The 21,749-nt window shown below is 45.5% G+C and overlaps 1 long non-coding RNA gene across 1 annotated transcript; it reads right to left on the bottom strand.

Moving 5' to 3' along the window:
- Positions 1-3,910: 3,910 nt before the first annotated feature.
- Positions 3,911-6,874, bottom strand: LOC110307564 (uncharacterized). Its single transcript, XR_002379417.2, has 3 exons — positions 6,787-6,874; positions 6,061-6,626; positions 3,911-4,781 (listed from the first exon to the last, which is right to left on the bottom strand). It is a non-coding gene; the product is annotated as an uncharacterized LOC110307564 (long non-coding RNA).
- Between the last annotated feature and the right edge of the window lie 14,875 nt (positions 6,875-21,749).

The raw sequence follows: 21,749 nt of genomic DNA, 5'->3' as shown, positions 1-21,749 counted from the left end.
ATCTGCAGAGGATTCCGCAGCCTGACCAGGGTCTTTACACTGAGGGAGAAACATACAGTGTTCACTGATGGGGTCTTTTAGAAATCTGTGGCCCTGCTCTCCCTGTGGGCTCTGCTCCAGTGCTTTCTGAGAGATTTGATGACACTGACCCAGATTGTGACCCATGAAGGGAGACTCCCCATAACTACCTTGCTGAGTTTCCCTTCTGGGTTGGGGACTTGTAGAATTGGCTACCTCTGGCCCCTCAACCACCTGCCCCCACCCATGCCTCTGAACCCAGAGCCTTCACAAGTCAGTAGCATCCTGTCTTCTGCTGGTTCTGATTAACCTGCAGGATGTGCTTGCTCCCCCTAATGCAGTACAGTGCTGCTGTGTTCTCATCCCCTAACCCCTCCAACTGGAAAACAGCACATAGCCCGAGGCCACCAGAATAATGCTGGTGTCGAGTGCTAAGAAACTATTTGTTTTGAGTCCTCTAAGGACAAATGATAGACATGTAAAAATGTTTTCCTGCCTTTCTTGCAGGGGAATACTTAGTTTAGAATTAACTTCTGTCAGGAAAAACACGATTTCCCGCACTCGCTCTCTATGACTTCTCACCGTTTCTATTTTACAGGGGGGAAAATACCACAGTGTGTTTGACACGTATGATTACAAGTTTACAGAATCTACTTACGTTTCTACTGCTATTACAGCTTCTCTTTAGGAAAAGCTACTCATTAGAACCAAACAGAAGCCTTCTTGTACAAGAAACAAATAAACACAGAAAATTGGTTATTCCCCACCAAGCCAGCCCAGTTCCTTGGGAAAGTAGCTTCCCCCCAGAGCTCAGAGGACCAGGTTGGAGTTAGGGACATGTTACCTTCCTCATGGGAAGACACACGTGCACATGTGACGCAGGCAGGCAGGCTCACACACACTATTCACTCTGGGGACAAAGGGTCTGCTTGGGAAGCCAGTGGACAGATTCTAGTCTATGATACTAGCAGTGCTGGCCTTGTGACATGTGGTTGCTTGGCCTATGGGCCAGTAGGCAGCTGTTTTCCCTGCCCTGTTTTCCAGCCCCTCTACCTTCTTCGCCAGAGTCTTCAAAGAGGCAGGAACACTGGATTCTTTTTTTTTTTTTTTTTTTTTTGAGACAGAGTTTCTCTGTATAGCCCTGGCTATCCTGGAACTCATTCTGTAGACCAGGCTGGCCTCGAACTCAGAAATCCTCCTGCCTCTGCCTCCTAAGTGCTAGGATAAGAGGCATGTGTCACCACCGCCTGGAGGGACACTGGATTCTTGATTTCCTAGCTACAAGATCATTGCCTCGGGTCTTGCTCCACCTTAGCTGCAGCGTGCATGGTTGCCCTCACTTGGGAGAGGAGAGGAGCAAGCAGAGAGTTTTTATACAAGAAGCCCACTCTTCCATTGTCCACAGTTTAGACCAGGAACTCAGATATTAGCCAGATCCCTGGTACTCCCAGCCTCACAGAGAAGTCTCCTGTAGTATCCCCTAGAGTCACTGCCATGGCCTTTGTCACTGCCTTTTGTGCAGACTGTGAGTTCTGCCACAACTGAGGGACCCCAGACTGGCAGCTTCAACAGCCAACACTCAGCTTCCCATAACCTTGAAGTGGAGATCTGTGACCCAAGCGTTGGCTTTCCTTGAGGCCTCATTGGAGGTCACCCTTCTGTGTACATGGGTACTAATGGCTCTCCCTATGCCTAAAAGCATACCAGTTCTGTCGTATCAGGATCCACTCTTATGACCTCATTCCACCTCAACACCTCCCTACAGTCTCTGCCTCCAAGTGGGGTCTATGAGTATGACATAGAAACACAGACTGAGATGAACCATTATGAGAACCATTACAATTAACATATGAAAGTTGGCTGCAGAGAGACTGGTTTCCCTTAGCCTACCTGGCCTTCATTCAACCAGGGGAGCATGCTTTAAAAAAAAAAAGTTCACACGGTATGAAACTGGGAGAGGTGGATCCTATGCAAATGAGACAAAATGATCACATATTCCGTTTCCTTTCTATTTTCCCTCTTGGTGTGCGAGGCCACAGGCCAACTGGCACACCTACAAACTCATGTGTACTTTTCCTGTAATAAACTATCGCCTGTTCTGTAACTATCTATATGACCCTATATTATCCATTGCAAAGAGACACAAGAACCTGTAGACTCGAACAGATGCATCATGGTTCAGCCAGGCAGGAGATAAAGATGAACACAAGGTGCTTCTGAACGTCCTTCTGTCCTAACAAGGACACTATCAATCCCCGTTCTTCAGCCACTTGGAAATTAGGGATGGGTCTCCACCAGTGCATTAGTCATTTCTTAGGGAAATACAATTCAAGTTCTCCCCTTTTCTTTCCTCTTGCTGCCTTTCAGCATCCTGTTGCTGGGGGCTCAAGAATGTATCTAGACCCTCTGAGACACACATGCATTGGTAGCAATTGCTAATTCCAGAGTTAAGATTAGCAGACAGCTGCTAGGTGACTGTGTACATTTGCTATATGAGGTGCACATATTGCACAGGGCATCGTGCCTTTACAATGGGTCATGTTATGATGGAGCTGCCCTAGCCACAGACTGACTTTGCTACCACTTTGATTAGTGACATCATCAAGATGGAGGTGATCATGGGACATCACCAAGATGGTGGTGATCACATGATTAACCAAAATGGCAATGCCCACCCAAACTGCCTAAGCTCTCCAACCAACACTGCTGAGTCCCCAGTCACCTCACTCTAGAATGTCCCTTGTCAGTGGCATTAAGTTATACATCCTAATCGTCTCTACTTTTTTTTTCCTTTTTATGTAAACCTTCCCAGATGCCTACCCAGTTCATGAAAACAAGAAATCCAATCAGACAAGACTCCAAAGTAGACTTTACAGATGCTAATTCTTAATACCTCCACACCTGAGATCACTTCTCCAGAGACATGAGGTCCCAGCCTGAAGATTTCTGGGGTAGGGAAAGGGAAGATTTGGTTAACTGTGGACTTTGGATGCTGATAACTTCCTGTGGTACCCCTGTGCTTCTTGTCTCTACAGGGACGGTCCCTAATAGTGAAAGACCCACAACGTGAGGACTCCCCCACGTTCTGACTCAGGAGAGACGACACCCCAAAATCACCCACAAGAAATGATCTTGCTGCAAATTGCAAGAGGATTTTTATTCAAGAGCGCTCTCGGGCTCACGGTCATACACCACGCAGGGGTAGAGGACCATGGCGCCCCGAGTAGCTGAGTAAGGGGGTATTTAAGGGAAGAAACCACAACTCAAGGAAGTGGGGAGGGTGTTGCTGGAAAATACTAAAAATACCAGTTAAGAGTCACAAGGAAGTGTAAAGTCACAAGTGTCAGGTTATCTTTCAAGACAGTTTCTAAGAGTCCCTAACAATCTAAGAGCCCCTAACAATAGCACATTTGCATTGCAGGTTCTCTTAATGGTAAGGGTTGGTCAGGGTGACTTTCTTTGAATGAACACTCTTTGAACCCAGGAAGCGGGTGGGTGGAGGAAGGAATGTCACTATCTGTTTTATGACCAGCACACCTCGGAGCACTGAGCCACAGAGGCCACATTCCCAAACTTGGGCCTAAAGGCCTAGAATTTTTTACTTCTTTTAATAGGACAAGAGTTTGAAGTTCGGTCTTACACCTATAAACCCAAAGAATACAGGGCAAAACAGCGCAGCAGCAAAGTCAAAAAACAAACAAACAAACAAACAAACAACAACAAAAAAGCCAGACTGTCTGGATCCTCTGCATGAAGGCTAACTTCCATTTCCCCTTCCTGACTGTCTGGTTCCTCTGCGTGAAGGCTAACTTCCGTTTCCCCTTCCTGAAAGGTAGAATCAAGTCAGGCTAAAGGCAATGTTTCCCTTCTGAAGGTTCCCAGTGAACTGAAGCCCATGTTTTACTTTGGTCTGGTTTTCTCTGTCCTTGCTGCTCTCAGTTCCTTGCTGTTGCTTACTGTAGACAGCCTGGTCCCCATGGGCACAAAGATAATTCCCCAGAGCTTAAAGTATGTTCCTTTGGCATTAGATCCAAAGGAATTCACCCACTTTCACTTTTTTTTAATTATTATTATACATGAATACACTGTAGCTGACTTCAGACCAGAAGAGGGCGTCAGATCTCATTACGGTTGGTTGTGAACCACCATGTGGTTGCTGGGATTTGAACTCAGGACCTTCGGAAGAGCAGATTTATTTATTTATTTTATAATAGATGAGTACAATGTAGCTATCTTCAGACACACCAGAAGACGGTATGGGATCCCACTACAGATGGTTGTGAGCCACCATGTGGTTGCTAAGAATTGATCTCTGGTCCTCTGAAAGATCAGTCAGTGTTCTTAACTGCTGAGCCTCTCTCCAGATCCCCACTTTTCCTTTTAATTTGAGTGGCCATTTTAAACAAAAATTGGCTATTTAAGTAAATAGTCTCTCTTGTCTGAAGCTGACAGCCTCATAGTTCGAGGGTTGTTGTTCTTAAATGTTTTAATGTCCCTTCTAGCCCACCACACCAGAGGTAGTGGGAAGGAAAGGTTAATAGGGCAAAGGAAGGACCTGTTTAGAAATAATTCTTTGGAGCAAATCCAATCTGCATTGTCAGGACATCAGCAGTTCAGCTCACAGGAATCAGCAGCAGCAGCAGTTCAATCCAATCTTTCAATCAGGCATCTTTCAAATGGTCTTGTATCTGTGTGTGGGTTGCCCATCCTCTCGACTAGAGAAACCAAGGAGACCAGACAGTAGACTCTAACCAGTGCAAATTCTGCAAAGAGGAACACAGATGGACGGACATGTTCCCTATCTTTAAAGAAGCAGCATGGTTAATCAGAGCCTGACTCATCCTAGCAGAGGGCTTAACTGGTAAAGGAAAGACTGAAGGAACCATAGCGCCTCCCAATTCCAAACAACCCCTGGGGACTATATCTTCAAGTCTTCTTAAACACCCAGCAGTAAAGTATAGCAATAAAATAAAAAATAAAAACTAAACTAAACTTCAAAAAAGACAATAATTTAGGGCACGTACAGGCCTTCCTATTAAATCCTGTGTATGGTCTACTGACACACAAGATAGGACAAACACAACCACTCCAGGTATAATACAAAAATATGTTCTATTTATCTTTACATTTTAATCTTATGTATATAGACGTTTTGCCTACAGATACGGCTGTATGTCATGTGAGGGCAATGCCCTTGGGGGCCAGAAGAGGGTGCCAGATCCCGGCAACTGGGGTTCGAGATGGTTAGGAGTTGCCACCGGGGTACTGAACTAAGCCCTGGTCCTCTGGAAGTGCTCCTAACCACTGAACTATCTCTCTAGCCACCCCTCAAGATAGGCTTTATTTATATAAACCTATTGATGTAGATTTATCTAAATCGGTAACAATAAACTTATTTAATTCTGTCTTTCTCACTACTTTTTCATCTGACATTTTCAGTATTCAGTGGTTAAAATCTTATTCTATCTTCCTTTTAATCTGTTCTGTCATCGGTATGCTTTTGTTGTTGCTTTACAATCCAAGGGATCATACCTTGAAGAGGAATCTCCTGGAACAAATATGGCCCTGGTTCTCCTGACTTTCACCCTCTCTGGAACCATCAACAGTTAGAACCTTGTTATTGTCACTTTAAACTCTGTGTTTCGATCTTGTAAAGTCTGTATCTTCTAGAATATGCAACACCCTATTTGTTGCTTCTTGCTACCAAAATTATAGTCTATCATGTGCAATAGCTCCTTTGAGCTTGACACAATATGTAGGACTCCATTTTCTTAGGTGGGTTTCTTCTCTGCCTGATCTGGGGAACCTGACCTCTGACCCTTAATCTTCTACCTGAAGAATGTCACATAGTCCTTCCTTTCCCACCCTTGCCCCAACCCCAAACTCACCCTGCATGTATCTGGAATTCCTGGAATGCCTTTCCACACAAAGGAGACATTCACAGGACTTTAAACTCCAATGAAACTTAACCCCAAGAAGAACCCCTTCCCACTACCCAGGGGTGTATGCATGCAAAGCCACCCCAAAAAAAGGAATACTCACAAACTAAGATTGTCTAAGAGAGCTGTTCCATGAAAATCCTCGGAGATGTCTCCCTTTGTGATTTCTTTATTGTTTCTACTTCCATTTTTAGATCCTGGATGGTTTTGTTTAATTCCTTCATCTGTTCAGTTGTGTTTTCCTGAAATTCTTTAAGGGATTTTTGTTTCCTCTTTAAAGCTTCTACTTGTTTACCTGTGTTCTCCTGTGTTTCTTTAAGGGAGTTATTTATGTCCTTCTTAAAATCCTCTATCAGCATAATGAGATGTGATTTTAAATCCAAATCTTGCTTTTCCGGTGTGTTGAGGTATCCAGGACTTGCTGTGGTGGGAGAACTGGGGTCTAATGCCAAGTAGCCTTGGTTTCTGTTGGTAAGGTTCTTACGCTTGCCTTTTGACATCTGGTTATTTCTGGTGTTGGTCTTTCTGTCTCTGGCTGGAGCTTGTCCCTCCTGTGGGCCTGCAGGCCCTGTCAGCACTCCTGGGAGACCAGCTCTCTCTGGCAGAACCTGTGTAGAGAGGGCTGTGGAGCAGCCTTAGCTCCAGGCTCAGATGGCAACCAGAAGGATTCTGTCCAAGAGGGGTGTTTCGGGGGGGAGGGGGGACCAGAAAAGGGGATAACATTTGAAATGTAAATAAAGAAAATATCTAATAAAATCCCTGGAGAAGCCCCCTTTCCGCCCCCATTCCCACCCCCTCTCTGCCCCAGCCCTTCCCCTGCAGACCTCACCTCTTCTGGCCTCTGCTTCTTCCTTCCAGCCTGGTGTGTAGCAGTGCCTAGACACCATGAGGGAAGAAGTAGAGCACACATACCACACCTATTACATGGGGATTCCAGTCAATCCCTGCTGTTGAAAATCCAACTACTCCTCCCCAACCACTGAAGGTAATCTGTGATCCCTTTAGGCAGGGACTAGCCCCTCCTCTTAACATCATGGAAGTAGTCAAAAGATTAACTGACCATCACCCTTCTGCTCCCTGAAGAGATTTTTGGACCACACCTCTCAAGGAGAAATTAGAACTTGAGAACAGGGACTGAAATGAAACATTAAGGTTAATATATGAAATGTGGCAGCCTCAGGGGAACTGGCAGCCCTTAGCCTATCTGGGCTTCATTCAACCAAGCGAGCATGCTTAGAAAAGCCCCATAGACAAAAATTAGGCAAAATGGATACTATGTAACAACACAGGCGAAATGGATATTATGTAACATAATGGTTCCTATCATGGGAGCTACAGCTTTGAGATGAGTTTAAGAGGACACCATTCAGTCCATAGCTTCATCTTTTTTTATGTTAAGTGGTCTATCAGGCATGCAAGGTATGGTAGGTGTCTATGATGAGGAGAGATTCCAACGCCAGGCCAAAAAGCCTGCCTACTTTCGAATTGTTGGTCAGTGTTGTCCAAGGGCCTCCTAAAACATCATAGGCTGTTGCTACTTCACTTGGCTGCCTGCCAGAGGTAGAAAGTAAGTCCTTATTCCTGGAGACACCATGCACTTCAGACATGGGACTAAAAGCACCTGAACTGGAACTGACCTGAAAGCCTCTTTTCTGAAGACTAAACTTCATGGTACCAGAAAGGCTCCATCCCAGCTTCTAAAGGAAGACAGCAAACAATAGTCTACCCAGCTATGACACCTGTGTACCACAGTTATGATCAGCATGGCATGATAGTCCCAAAGGTACAGGAGTGGCATCCAAACCTTGTCTGTAACTGTAGTGGTTTGAACAGGTTTGGCCTCCATAGACTCATGTATCAGAGCATGCTTGACCCAGGGAGTGGCACTAATAGGAGGTGTGGCCTTGTTGGAGGAGGTGTGGACTTGTTGGAGGAGGTGTGGCCTGTCACTGTAGGGGTGGGATTTGATACCCCTCTCCTTGCTGCCTGGAAGAGTCTTCTTCCTGGCTGCCTTCAGATCAAGATGCAGAATTCTCAGCTCCTTCTCCAACACCATGTCTGCCTGGATGCTCCATTGTAGTCTGGCATGATGATAATGGACTGAACCTCTGAAACTGTAAGCCAGCCCCAATTAAATGTTGTCCCTTATAAGAGTTGCCTTGGTCATGGTGTCTGTTCACAACAATGAAATCCTAAGACAGTAACCAATAGCTCTCTAGTTAGATTTAGAACCCTCACAACCAGAGGGGAACCATGCCTTGTATCTAGCCAAATACCCAGGACTACTGAAGTCAAGAAACCTACTTTTACCACTCTACTGGCTAGTTTTATGTCCACTTGATACAGGCTAGAGTCATCACAAAGATGGAGTCCCAATAGAGAAAATGCCTCCATAAGATCCAGCTGTAGGAAAGACTTGTCTTAGTTAGGGGTTTTACTGCTGTCAACAGACACCATGGCCATAGTAACTCTTATAAGGACAATGTTTAATTGGGGCTGGCTTACAGATTCAGAGGTTCAGTCCATTATCCCTAAGGCAGGAAACATGGCGGCAACCAGGCAGGGATGGCTTGGGAAGTTCAACCTCTTGTTCTGAAGGCAAACAGAAGACTGGCTTCTAGGCAGCTAGAATGAGGATCTTAAAGCCCATACCTACAGTGACATACTTCCTCCAATAAGGCCATCTACTGCACAGAGACTCCTGAATGAAAAAAACAGTATCCATGTGCACAGATTTGTGTAGAAGGAACCAACACGAGAAAGCCAGCCTCAAAACCCTCAAAGGCAGGGTAGCATGTACAAGATTGCTGCAAGTTCCAGGCCAACCTGGACTACATAGCATATTCTAAGCTAGGCAAAGCTATATAAGTGAGACAATGTCTCAATACAATGACCAAAACATTTGAAAGAAATCAAAAGTGTAATGCAGTATGGTTATGTGTGTTCCTCTAAACCTTAGAGCTATGGGGATGGAGACAGGAGAATTCTGGAGCTGCTGGCCACTAGCCCAGCTTCAAGCTCAGTGAGAGACCCTGTTTTAAAGGAATAAGGCTTGGCATAATAGGGTAGGAACCAGATATATTCATTTGGCCTCATGTGCTAAGGTACATGTACTCACACATACATGCACATACACCACACTCATACAAAAATATGAGAAATAGAACAATAAACAAAAACCGCATGGAAACCAATGAAATGTAGAACAGAGAAATCCTTGTAAGAGCAGTAAACTGAAAGACACCAGCACTGAAGTCAAATACAGCCTGTGTCAACTGGGGTGTGATCCTTAGGCCAAGCATATTCTTACCATTGTAAGACTACAGGCCATTTTCTTAGTTAGTGATAAAGGGAGAGGACTCAGCCCACTTTGGGTGGTGCCATCCCTGGGCTTGTGGTCTTGGGTTCTATAAGAAAGCAGGTGACCTGGGGTTATCCTGACAGGTCCTGCCCTTGCCAATAGGGTAAATGATGTTCATGCTGTCACCTTTGACAACCAGGAGACATGGGCATCATGGTATTTAAAGATCAAAAGTTATCAAAAATCAACTGAAACAAAAATAGAAAATGTAGATTGTCTAGTCCTCTGACTCTTATAGACCTCATGGCATGGTTAATGTTGTCAACTTGACAGAATCTGGAGCACTCTGGGAGATGGGCTTCTGGACATGGAAATACCCATGTTAGTTACAGATAGGGCTATTTCCTAGACAGGAAATCCTTGACTGTATGAAAAGAAGAAAAGTGAGCTGAGGCCTAGGTAGTGGCTGCTCTTCATGTTTGACTCTCCTCACAATCGTCTTCACCCCGTGCCTGGATCAGTCCCACTTTGTACTGGCGTCCTGTCCGTTTGACTGTGTGATGTTGGCCATGCCTGGTCGTCCACCTGAACTACCCAAGGCTGAAACACAGGCTGAGCACTCCCAACCTGGTTTCCTATGAGCAGCTTCTGACCCATGCTTTTAGGGATCTGTGGGTAGCCAGACCTTATGGTCCTTGGATGCACCCTGGCTAAGCAACTCCTTAGCCCAGTGCAGAGACCCCATCCTTGTGGACATTGCAGCCTTGCTGCAGTAGGCTCATGCCATCCTGAGAGCTCATCTGTTTTACCATGCCTCCCAGTGACATTTCCAAGGGTGAAGGTGCTCTCACATCTACCAAGGACACTGCTACAGGTCCTTCCTAGGAGACCACCTGGACCCTGATATTATCCTAGCTCCCTCTCCTGGAATTTGGACTGGAGTTTAGAATCCAGACATGAGTGCTGATTTTACAAGATTTCATTTCTGCTAGCTTTGCTACTTTTTAATGAAGGTTTTTTTTTTTCCTTCTCTTTCTTGATCCCAACCAAAACAACATGTGAACCAAACTTAGGTGCCTGCTTTTCTGCTTCAGAGAAAAAAAAAACCATTTGATTTTGACTAACAATTAACACAGTGATTCCTGTGCCTGGAACATGAAGCCCATTGTGGAAAAGACCCTATTTGTCAGGAGTCTAGTGCTTTCTGTTTCTAAGTAATAGCGCTCCGGAGTCAGCCTTGCGTGTTCTACTTATATTTTATCTCATATATGTGAGTAAATCACTTAGAGAGCTAGAAACTGAACAGGTTTAATTGAGAATTAGTCTCCTGCTCAATCGAGAATTTGTCTCTTTTTCTTTAAAGTGGTTTTGTCATTCCTTATAGTGTGTTTGTGGAAGGAGAGAAGAGGTGATGGGGCTACTCAGCCTCATTTGTGTGAAGCCCTGGGCCATGGACAGACGTGAATCTAGGTACTAATTAGAACTGTGGAACTCATCTCTTTATCTAATTATCAAGACACTTCATAAATGAGTCCAACACGGAAGCTGGGAGATGGAAGTCTGTCTGGTTTCTGAGCGCTCTTGTCTATGACCAGAGTATGCGATTACTACCTGGACATGCCGCTCAGCATGGGCTGGAGACAGTATGAACATCGCATCCTCTTGGATGCATGGATGGAAGTGTAGACTTGAGATGGGTGTGGCTCTCTTCATGCAGACTTGAGATGGGTGTGGCTTTCTTTTCTTCTGTGATAAAGGCAGGACAAGTTGATAAGACACCTCATTTCTGCCACGCCAAGGAGTAGCCACTGGACAGCATCAACCCACAGGAGGAAAAAAAGAATTTATTTGGGAATTGGTGGGAGCTCCTCAGAGTGATCCTTCCACATAAGATGTCCAGGGCAGCAGCAGACACGATCTGGAGTCTGAAATCTGTGGTCAGGTCAGAGACTAAAGCAGGTCTGCTATGACCTTTAAAGGCCTCAGTCTGGTGAGGTGAGCCCACCCTTGAAGGGAAGGGCTCTCTTCTTCAGAATCTGCTGATTTCAATACCAGTCTCATCTAAGAATGACTTCAAGCAACAGCCAGGGTGGTGTTTAACTAACAGCAGGGCTCTTCCGCCTTGCCAAGTGTGTCATTAAGTTTACCATCTGATAAAGAAGACGTATCATCGACCTCTGGAGCTCTAGCAGCCATGATGCCACTGTGAATAACCAAAAGTGAGGGAAAGACTGACAGATGGAGAGCAGTGACTTTCACCTTTGCTTTGTTAACCCTCTGACACTAACACCTATCTGTGGGTCAGCTGCCATGTTTTTAATTAAAGGCTATGCCCAGGGAACCTCAGAATCCACCGCCAGCACAGGAGCCCTGCTCTCGGTCAGCCCACAGGAGCTTGTCTCTGTCTCTGTCTAGAGACTGTGGACATTTGTACGGTAGAGAGTTACTCACCCATGAGCAGCATTCTGAGGACTTAGAGGCTCTTGGCTCAGGCTCTCAGCAGAGCAAAGATAACACTGGGAAAGCTTCTTGGAGTGCGAGCACGCTCATATGCCACACGCAGAAGTGGGAGAGCAGGCAGCCTCAGTTATACAACACTGGCCCTGGGCACTAGCTCTCCTGTTGTATCCCACACTGCAGCTCCCACCAGCCTCTCTGCCTCTCTTCAGACCCTGCACATTCCAGGTTATCTCCCCAGGGATGACTAGCTTCCTTAGAGAGGCGGCTTCATCTCAGATGACTTGTCTTCATCTGCAGCAAAGGGGAAATGTTTATTCTGAAAAGAGCAACAGACACGTTGATTTCATTGCACAGGCAAGTACAAATCTTCTCTCAAGTAAGAACGAACTGGAACCAGTAGAGGTGTCCATCTGGTGTTCCTAGACTGCCCTCTATGGACATGAAGTTCTCCAGCTGACCCATTTAGTCTCTCCTTCCCTCCTTCCAGTCAGTCTGAGCAATGTACAAACACACAAAAACAAGCTCTTCTTCTTCTTCTTCTTCTTCTTCTTCTTCTTCTTCTTCTTCTTCTTCTTCTTCTTCTTCTTCTTCTTCTCCTTCTCCTTCTCCTTCTCCTTCTCCTTCTCCTTCTCCTTCTCCTTCTCCTTCTCCTTCTCCTTCTCCTTCTCCTTCTCCTTCTCCTTCTTCTTCTTCTCCTTCTCCTCTTCCTCCTCTTCCTGAGAGGCTGAGCCAAGAGCCTCTAAGTCCTCAGAAACCCTCCTTCTCCTTCTCCTCTTCCTCCTCCTCCTCCTCCTCCTCTTCCTCATCCTCCTCTTCCTCCTCCTCCTCTTCCTCCTCCTCCTCTTCCTCCTCCTCCTCCTCCTCCTCCTTCCCCTAAACCTGCTGGTGCTGCTACTACTATTACTACTACCAGTGCTGCTGAGAAAAGCCAAGTTTGCCTCTTTACTTCCTCTCCTCACAGGACCTATCAGGTGACAGGGGATCCTCCTATGGCCATCAGAGATGGTCACAGATTTAACCTCTGATTCCATGGTGTGCTGTGACCATCACTCACCCATGAGAGGGTTTCTGAGGACTTAGAGGCTCTTGGCTCAGCCTCTCAGAAGAGCAAAGATAACACCGTAAAAGAGCTTCTTGGAGTGCGAGCACACTCATACTCTACACACAAGGGCAGAGATAGCCACTGCCCTCTATGCCTAGAGAGAGCATACATCAGGGAAACAAAAGAATGGCTGAGTGACTGCCGCTGGCAGCAGCCAATTCAGAAGTCCACAGCAGGCATGCAGGAAGACATTGACTTAGCTCAGATGATCAAGGAATATGAAGCAGTCTTTCCACACACATTGGCAAATCAGACACAGGGAGGGGGGAATTGCTTCAAGCATTCCCAAGGTCAGCTGTGCTACTGATTTTAGAACCCAGGGAGGGGACATCTCTTCCGACAAGCCCAGAAGATGCTTCTGGGTGCAGGTGTCATGGGGATTCCGGGAGAGAAGCAGGCAGCAGATCAGGTCTGCAAAGATCTGGCTATGATAGCTCAACTCTCCCTACCAGAACAGGCTGTTGCTTGGGATCTCATGCTGCCCTTTGCTGGTCCAACCAAGTCATGTGTGATTCAGTGACTGCCACCCAGAGGCCAGCTTGTCATTCAAAAAGTCTGTGCAGACCACCCAGTGCTATAGGCAGGTAAGTGTAGGGTGGCATGGAAACACGGGTGGAGTTCAGTATGCGTATCACTTGCTAGGTGGTGATGATGCAGACCTTGAAGAAAGGGAACAGGCATGGCTCCCACACTCTTCGAGGTGTGAGGCCCACCCAGGCTTTAATTCCTCTGAGGGAGAACTTAAATGGTGACACGGTGCCCTCTCAACTCTGATCCTGAAAAGCCAAGCTGACTTGAGAACCCTGAAGGATGTGGGGGGGGACCCCAGGATCATCACCAGACACTTCTGGAGGCAGATCTCAAGTCTGACCCACAGTCTCTTTTTTTTTTTTTTTTTTTTTTTTTTTGGTTTTTCGAGACAGGGTTTCTCTTTATAGCTCTGGCTGTCCTGGAGCTCACTTTGTAGACCAGGCTGGCCTCGAACTCAGAAATCCGCCTGCCTCTGCCTCCCGAGTGCTGGGATTAAAGGCGTGCGCCACCACGCCCGGCTCTGACCCACAGTCTCATCCATGGACAGCTGCAAAAGCCTGTGTAACCCTATGAGGGGACAGGCTTCCTGTTCAGCAAAGTGGCACATGGTACCTTGACCTAAGCAGAGACGGGTCGGGTCAGTCAGGAGGGTGTCTGTCCTGGCTCTGGACTTCAGGAGGAGAAATAGGAGTAGGGAGCTATAACAGACACGACTGGGCCTGGGTCCTCCACACTCCTCTAAGTGTAGTGAACAAGGGTCCACCTTTCAGGGTCCACACTTCTCTAGTCATTCTTTCTCCTTATTCAGTACATTTCCTCACAATTCATCTTGATTTCATTAACCAGTTGTACTTTCCTCAAACGGTTCAGTTAGTTTAAACTCTGAATTTCAAGCCAAAGGATGCTGATACACAAGAGGAGCTTCATTTTATTCTACCATCAAATGCAATTCAAGAAGGGACTGCTCTTTAATTAAAGGAGGAGAACCCGTATTTTGTGAAGACTTAACAGCGTGCTTACGCTGTGGAAGAAAAATTAATTTGGAAATGAACGAGACCCCAGGGTTGAAAGACTGTTGAATTTACTGGCCTTGTGCAGCAATCACTTTTCATATTTCAACTTAGTGTTATATTTTTAATAGTTTCTAAAACAAAATTACACCTGTCAAAATAAAGAGTACAATCAGAACAGCCAGCTCTGCCATGAGACAGAGTCATGAGTGTGACTGCAGCACTTTCTGGAATACTTGGATAAGTATTGCTCTATCCTCCAAGGAATGTTAAAGCCCCCTCCTTTGTAAAACCTCTGCACACCTAGGCTGGGGGGGCCCTCTCTTCTGCTAAGGGGAACAGAGCAGAAATGGAGCTTGATCCAGGTCCATGAATCTGTCCAAGGGTTGGGTGCAAGCCCGATGGCCACTGGGACTTAATGTGTTCTGTGCACATGCCACAGAGCCATGACAACAGATGTAGAGTATGTGTGGATCCTCCCTCAAAGATGATTTCATAAAGCAGCAGAGACTTAACAGCCCTGGTGGCAGAGTGACCACCTCTCCAGGCAACTGAAGCTCTTCAGCACAGGAATAGCTTCCTTTACCTTTTGGAGACCATGAGGATCTAACCTGTTTTCTGGAGGTACCACAGGCAGAAAGTCATGACAATAGGGGTTGTAAAGTCTTCCACTAGATCTTAATAAGAACCAGGGTCAAGGGCTAGAGAGGTGGCTCAGCGGTTAAGAGCACTGTTCTTCCAGAGGTTCTGGTTCAAATCCCAGCAACCTCATGGTGGGCTCACAACCATCCGTAATGAGATCTGATGCCCTCTTCTGGTGTGTCTGAAGACAGCTACAGTGTAGTTGCATATAATAACAAATAAATCTTTGGGCCGGAGCAAGTGGGGCTGGACTGAGCAGGGCCTGACTGAGCAGGGCCTGAGCAAACAGAGGTCAGTTCCCAGCAACCACATGATGGCTCACAACCATCTGTATAGCTACAGTGTACTCATATATATAAAATAAATAAACAAATCTTCAAAAGGACCTTAACAAGAAGACACAAACATAAGCTCAGATATGCACACATACACCATGCACATACATACACATATACACAAACATGTACATGCATAGGCACATTTTCACTCACATACACACATACACAGAACACAGACATACACTCACAGACTCATCCTTTACCATAGCAGACCCAGCCCAGACCACAGGAATCGGAATCACAGGAAGATGTAATCTTTTTTTTTTTTTTCTTTTGGAGACAGGGTTTCTCTGTATAGCACTGGCTGTCCTGGAACTCACTTTGTAGACCAGGCTGGCCTCGAACTCAGAAATCCGCCTGCCTCTGCCTCCCGAGTGCTGGGACTAAAGGCGTGCGCCACCACGCCTGGCTGTAATCTTGTTCCTATAACTAACACACTCTAAACAACCTGACATTCCATTGGATTTTCAAAGGCCTTCCAGGCCCAAAGAGAACAGAGCTGTGAAATCTCATAGGCTCTGTCCTCCAACATCAGCATCTGGACAGCTATTTACCTGGCATCTGGGGAACCAGAGAAGCAGAAAAATCAACACCACATTGGAAAATGCATGGCCACCTAGACCCACTCTGCCAAGAAATAAGCACTCAGAATTCTAAGGGGAGTAATCATGTCAGCAGCATCAGACTCAGGAAGAGAGAGAGCTTGCCATGGCTGACAAACACTGGCAAGGGCCACAGACCGTCACACAGTCATCAAGACCTGCTGCCCAGCCACTGCAGACTCAAGGTGACTCATTGTATGGCCAACCAGCCCATTAGACACACACAGAAAATCCCTTAGAGATTTTTAAAAACTAGTTTTTTCCCCACAGCACAAAAATGAAATTGTGTGGAAGTTTATCAAATAAAAAGTCAGAGCCGGTCTTCCATTTCTAGCAAAGACCTAGATTCCCGGATAATTTGTGTTTGTTTCTGTGGGTGTAGAAAAGTCAGATATTGAAGAGATATTTGGGATATTTATTTTCTGTACTATTAACTATTTCCCGTCTTGACAATCCCTCCATCTTGATATATAAAGTCACAATTTATTCTTTCATGTGTGTAAATATTCTGATGTGCATCTCTCTCTCTCTCTCTCTCTCTCTCTCTCTCCCCGTGTGTGTGTGTGTGTGTGTGTGTGTCTGGGAATGTGTATATGGACACACATATGTGGTACCCATATGAGCACATATGGAGACCAGAGGTTGATGTTGGATATATTTCTTGATTGCTCTCCACCATAGTTTTGGAGACAGAATCTCTCACTGAACCTGGCACTCATTGCTTGGCCAGACTCCCTGGTAACTGAGCTATGCTTTGGGGATCCCCCTGTCTCAACAGTCCCCATAGCACTGGTGCTACAGACACCTGCCACCCACCATTCTCTGATTTTAAGTTAGTGTGAGGAACCCCAGTTCATGTCCTCATGGTTACACAGCAAGCATGTTATCTACTATGTCATCTCCCTGGTCCACACCTCATTTTTTTTTAAATGGCTCTACAGAACTCCAGCATCAGGGGTGGCAGGCTGGGTTAACACTCTCTTTCCATGAACATTTGATTTTTTCACTTTCCACTCACATGACAATGTCTCTGAAAGTGTCTTTGTCAGTGTCACGCACTAGTGTGTTTCCAGGGAAGTTCTCTATAAATAAAACCGCCAAGCCCAGTGATGAGATGAGCGAGTGTTAACAGTGTGTTTGCCCTGCTCAAGGGCTCCTGTTTCCTTTAGCAAAAGGGTCACTACCTATGGCAGCCTCTGTTTGGAGTTTTTCCTTTTTATGTGAGCTACTCCTTCCTTGGACGATTTGGGTTTTTTCTTTGCCTTTGTTATCCTATGTTCTCTGTGGGCCACAGTCCCAGTGGAGCATGGCCTAGGGGCAGGTGCACAGGGAAGCATCCTCACCCCCACGGAATGGTGGCTGATGGCTCTCATCCTTTCAGCTCTGAGAACCTATGTTCCTTCTCTGATTGTTTGTGTTTCCTTCCCTCTCCCCTGGAATCCCAGGGAAGCGCTGGGAACTGTGGAGAGAGCATGCCTGTCTCTTTCCCTCCTTTCTTCAGTGTTTCTCACTATAGTAAAACACTGAATGCCTGTCTTTCTGCTAACCTCTGACCTCTGACCTCTGCTCCCGATAGGTTTCCTCAGCTGAAACTGGCAAGTCACCAGTGTGACCTTGAGTCCCGTTAACAATGCTCCCCTGTCTCATCCTTATGTTTTTTCTCTTTAGAGAAACATTCATAATTAAAATCTTCTTGTTGTTTTTTTAATTTTGTTGTTGTTCTTACTTGGATGAACAGGCTTGTTTTATTTTATGTATGCTTTAAATTCTCCAGTATGCCCCCATAAGTAAAATATCTGTGATCATTTTATAGATCTAGATCCTGAAGTATTTGCTTCCCAGCCTACCCATTCTGCCTGTTTACTTCGTTCTTTCTTTTTCGTGAACCTAGTTTTATCTGTGTGCACAGAGTACCCAGTCTTCCTGGCTGATGGAGGACCAGCTTGCTACGCTGGCTTATTCGCTTACACATAGATGGGTTTTCCAAATCAGTGACTGTAGGAGTCGAATGAGCATACAGAATATACCATCAGCAGCTGTCCCAAGACAGCAGTGCCTGGACCAGGTGTCTGCCCAGATTCTCTTCCATTAGCAATAACAGAAACTCCACAATGGGGTTTCTGTCCCCCTTTTCCTAGGAATCACTGTTTTTCCCTGTCTTAGGTCAGCTGTTTTGGCTTCTAAGCCATGGTGGAAGTCTTTCCTCTCAGCTCCCTGCTGTATAGCACAGAGTAGGTGCCCCCTTCTGTGGGAAGCAACCTCCCCTCAGCTCAATTCAGTAACAGCTTCAGTAGCTCTCTTCTTGGGTACCTACCATCTCCCCCAGTTCCTCTTCACAACTATCTGTGATGTTCTCTCTTTATTCATCCTGATTCTGCATTTATTCCTTAGGAATGTGTCATGGCTCTCAATTTGCTAGGCTTTTTTTTTTTTTTTGGATTGACAAACAGCAACACGTCAGAAAAAAAAGCCCACTCTGCAATTCACACCGTGTGCGGAGGGACTGCAGACCATTCCCACATCCTTTCTTGGAGGTGGGCTTGAAGGCTGGGAGGGAGATAGCCCACATTTTCATTAGATTCTCTGCCTTGCTACAGTGAATTTACACTGCTTTAGTAATTAAAACATCAAGTAAAACAAAACAATGCCAAAGTTAAATGAAGTGGAGAAAGCTTCATAATTGCTGGGTCATCACAGTAGGAGCCGTTCCATGTAGGGTGCAGATGCAGTTTTGGGTGGGGGCCATGCTGTCCCTCTCTGAGGGTACTTCTCTGAAACCAAAAGCAACATTGTATCAGCCACTTTGTGACACTGTGACAGCAGATGACAGGCCACACCGAGAGAGTAGACTTATTGTGGCTTGGGGTTAAAAGGATTTTGTCTAAGGTGGGAAGCTGCATTGCTTTGGGTCTGGGGCTGATATCATGGGACCTGCATTGTGAAGAAAGATGGCACTCACATGATGAAAGATGATGGTGACCAGGAAGCAGGAAGGGAGATAAGACATGTTCTTTAAAGGCATGTCTCAATGACCCCTTTCTGCAGGGAGGCCCTACATGTCACAGCTTCTACCATTTCTCTGAGCCCTTTTGAGTACAATTCTACCTGGGAATTGATCACAGATAGGTCAGGGTCTGGAAATCCCAATCACCTCTGTGGTCAGATCTATACAAGACCTTTGGGAGGGCACTTTCCATGCAAGCCACACCAACCCCTTCTGGATCCATACCACAAACATGTTTTATCACCATGCTGGAGGTGACAGGTGTTGGGTCACAGTGCAGATCGGTCTAGTTCTGGAGAGGGCTGCTTCCTAGATCATAGATAAGATGGTGCCTTTTCACTATGCCCTCACATGGTGGCAGGGCTGAGGGACTTTCATAGCAATACCCTTTTATAGCAATGCCAACCTCATCCATAAAGTCCCCATGCCATAAATTCAAACTGCTCCCCAAACCGAGTGCCTAGTGTTTTCCTGACATGCTCAAAGCTCTGGGTTTATGTCCATCACTCAAAAAAGATAAGGGTAAATACTTTTCAAATGTTCCAAATTTTTTGAATTATTAGATAAAATAATTTAAATGTTCAACAATTTAAAATCTATAGATATACTGAAGTAGCAAGATATTTTCCTATATTTACTACATAATATGAATGCACATCATTGGACATTTTACTTACAATGACATACTGAGAAATAAATTACAACATAGAGCACCATCTCCTAAGGATTTCTGCCAAGCGTACCGATGTTGGTTTTTTGCTTCTTAACCAATATGATTTGTTACTGGCACCGTAGTAGGTTTATAAAAAGTGAATATCAATACATGCACGTGCGCACACACACACACACACACACACACACACACATGCACGCACACACAGAGCAGCAGCAGCAGCAACAGGTTGTCCAGTCACCAGACACAGGAACCTCTCTAAGGGCTGCAGAGATGGATCAGCTGGAGCCAGGCAGTGGTGGCACATGCCTTTAATCCCAGCACTTGGGAGGCAGAGGCAGGCGGATTTCTGAGTTCGAGGCCAGCCTGGTCTACAGAGTGAGTTCCAGGACAGCCAGGGCTACACAGAGAAACCCTGTCTCAAAAAAGAAAAAAAGAAGAAGAAGAAAAAAGAGACACTGCTGCTCTTGCAGAGGACCTGGGTCGTTTCCTAGAATCCATAATGGCAACAAACAATTGTCTGTAATTATAGTTCCAGGAGATCTGATGCTTTCTTCTGGTTTCTTTTTAATTAGATATTTTCTTCATTTACACTTCAAATGCTATCCCAAAAGTCCCCTACACCCCCCCCCCTGCCCTGCTCCCCAACCCACCCACTCCCACTTCTTGGCCCTGTCATTCCCCTGTACTGGGGCATATAATCTTCGCAAGACCAAGGGGCCTCTCCTTCCACTGATGGCCGACTAGGTCATCCTCTGCTACACATGCAACTAATGCATATGGTACAAATTCGCACACCTGAGCTCACATACAGACACACAAAATAAAATAAATAATTTTTTTTAAAGATTTATTTATTATATGTAAGTACACTGTAGCTGTCTTCAGACACTCCAGAAGAGGGCGCCAGATCTCATTGCGGATGGTTGTGAGCCACCATGTGGTTGCTGGGATTTGAACTCTGGAACTTCGGAAGAGCAGTCGGGTGCTCTTACCCACTGAGCCATCTCACCAGACCATAAAATAAATAATTTAAAAAGAAAAAAACATTATGGCCTGGAGAGTTGGCTCAGTGGTTGAGACTGCTCTTCCAAAGGTCCTGAGTTTAAATCCCAGCAACCACATGCTGGCTCACACCATCTGTAATGAGATCTGACGCCCTCTTCTGGTGCATCTGAAGACAGCTACAGTGTACTTAGATATAATAATAAATAAATCTAAATAACAAAAAACAAAACAAACAAAAAGCATTACAAGGAGCCCATCTTGAGGCCACAACACCTCACCTGACAGGCTGAAAGGTCAAACACCTTCCTTATTTTTACTTATAATTTTTGCTCACTCTGTGTACACACTTGATCTATGCAAGATGCTCTAAGTGCCCCAGGAAACCAACTCCAGGGATCTTTGTGTACCTACCGCCCCTGTACAGAGTGGCATAGCATTTGCATACAAGCTAGGTCCACCCTCCTGTGTACTTTAGTCTAAATGACTTATAATAGCTACTTCATTGTAATTTTACATAAATACTTATCATGCTTTAGGAACAGTGGCAAGAAAAAAACCAAAAAACAATGCAGTCTGCACATGCTCAATACACACCCAGGTTTTTTCAAGTATTTTCAATCTGCGGTTGGTTGAACCAGCAGATGCAAAGCCCAGGGACACTGAGGGCTGACTGTAATTTAGATTGTTTTAGAACGTTGGATGAAATGTCAGATTTCCTCAGGTTTTCATTTGCTCTGACAATATTTCCCAAGGAGGGTAAGCAATCAAAACACTGTGTTCTCACGTCACTGAAAATAATACTTCTCTCCTGGGCTTTGTCACCAACCTGATACATAATTAGGTTCTTTTGTTTTAGCTTGTTTTCAATTTCCAGGATTGCATTTTCTTTTCTCAGCTTTAATTTTAGTCTTTGTTTTCAGAAAGCATAAATGACTATGAAGAAGCTGCTTCTGCAGCAGGAGGCATCTTGATGTCTCCCTGCATCGCTGGAGCCCAGCCCCTCCTGAGTGCCTGCTTCTTGGCTGTGTCTCTTTTGTGCCCCATTGCCACAGCCTTACAGCTGTAACCCCAAATTTCCCTTGCTTCAATACCTAGTAGCTCAAAGCAACAGTTACCTCAGG

This window comes from Mus caroli, unplaced genomic scaffold, assembly GCF_978045245.1.
Source record: "Mus caroli unplaced genomic scaffold, Mus_caroli_1 scaffold_15, whole genome shotgun sequence".
In the NCBI taxonomy this organism is placed as follows: Eukaryota; Metazoa; Chordata; class Mammalia; order Rodentia; family Muridae; genus Mus; species Mus caroli.
Note: the sequence above shows the minus strand (reverse complement) of the source record. Positions and strands in the feature narration are given on the sequence as shown.